This window comes from Pteropus vampyrus, unplaced genomic scaffold, assembly GCF_000151845.1.
Source record: "Pteropus vampyrus isolate Shadow unplaced genomic scaffold, Pvam_2.0 Scaffold7, whole genome shotgun sequence".
NCBI lineage: Eukaryota > Metazoa > Chordata > Mammalia > Chiroptera > Pteropodidae > Pteropus > Pteropus vampyrus.
The window spans coordinates 4,494,205-4,496,011 of NW_011888788.1; the positions used below are offsets into that span (position 1 = coordinate 4,494,205).

The 1,807-nt window shown below is 38.1% G+C and overlaps 1 pseudogene; it reads right to left on the reverse strand.

The window, feature by feature from the left end:
• Window positions 1–89: 89 nt before the first annotated feature.
• Window positions 90–207, reverse strand: LOC111747068 (annotated as a pseudogene).
• Window positions 208–1,807: the final 1,600 nt, after the last annotated feature.

Consider the following 1,807-nt stretch of genomic DNA (forward strand, 5'->3'; position numbering starts at 1 on the left):
AGGATGACAAGATTTCAAGAAAAATGTATTTTTTAAAAACTCTGGTGTTTAAAAATGTACAATTAATTATTATTATTATTATTCATTTACACCTACAGCACCCGGTCTTCCTAGGTGGTCTCCCATCCAAGTACTAACCAGGCCCGACCCTGCTTAGCTTCCAAGATCAAATGGGATCGGGCTTGTTCAGGTTGCATGGCCATAGACCCCAAAAAACGTACAATTAATTATTAATGCTAATATAAATATTAGGTCTATTAAAAAGTAATATTCTTTTTTCTTAGTAAGATAACTGAAGTTTTACTAAGAAACAAAATCTTAGCCTAGAGTATGCTAAATTTGCTGCAACTATTAGCCTACCCATTCAACTCTTAATCAATCAGGGTCTTGTGGGTGAGACATAAAGACCATAACCATAAAGAACTTTTAAAACACTCATAGGTGTTTGATCTCAATCTGGCTGTCTAAGAGTCAAATTAAGCAACAAAATCACAGAAAATTACACACACACACACGCACACATGCGCGCGCGCACACACACACACACAACACAGAGAATCAGATATCAGCTTTCTTCTTGGAATGACCTGCCAACACTGGGTTCACATTCCCACAAAGCTACCAATTTGTAGTAGCTGACGTATTTTGGTAATGTCTGGGCTTTTGAGTATGCCACAGGCTATACCACTCTCAATTGTCTTAAACGCACTGGTTTGAGGAACCTGCCTAACCCAGAAAGGAATTGAGCATGAAACCTTATCATCGTTTATATGTACGTATAATGTGTACATCTAATCCGTAAATTTTTCGAACATGGAACTAACTTTGCCAGTTTTAATTTTCATGCCTACACAGCCTAACTACTCCTCTTTTGTACTCGAAATACTCCACTTTTTCTGCTTTGTGCTAAATCTGAAAAACAGCAAAGTAAATATGTAAAAACAGCAAGCAGTGAAAGGGTCTATTGCGCCTGAAGCAGCCCACGACTGTTTATGCTGGCATCGTTTCTCCCTGAAGATTTTTCCTGCTACTTTCTGGAATCATTCTAACATAAAGCATTTTTCTGGTTTTCAGATTCAAACGCATTCTAGTCTAACCACCTGTGTATGCAATTGATTTGGTTTTAACTTGGAGCTTCATCCCTGAACCAGACCTGGCACCTGCAGACGAAAATACTGGGGGCTAAAATAGAGCGAGCAAGGCCACAAAATAGTGTAATATCCTCCCACTGTGGTTCATGGGGGATGCTGTTTCAGGGTGTGCATTTCATCTCACGAGACTCCAGACAACAGAAGAGCTAGACAAAAGGAAAACATGTGATGGAGCACTATTTATACTGCAATCTTTCCAACATTTCAGAAGGGAATGGTTTACAGATGTATACACTCCAGTGACATTTACACATCTATTGTTTTCTTAACCTCCTTCCCCATCCTATTACAAGATTCTTTTGGTGAAAAAGATTACAACCTTCCTGGTGCTTTTCTAATGATAAAGAACACATTTCCTCCTGATTACAAAGGAAGACACGATGAACTATATGATAGGACAAGTGTTCATGTAAAATCAGCTTCAGAAAATGAAATACTTTTATGATTATTTAAGCATTTGTGTTTCGTGCCATAAATTCTTCCCTGTCTGAAACAGACCACTTAACCCAGTCTTAGAACATCAAGCTGCTAATTTACACAGTCTTCTGACAGGAAACCATCTACAGCAATGAATGCACAGTAGGGGATTTTAACAAAAGCCCATCTGGACTTTTAGCTATTGAAGGCAATTTCTTCTTAATAATCTATTAAAGTGA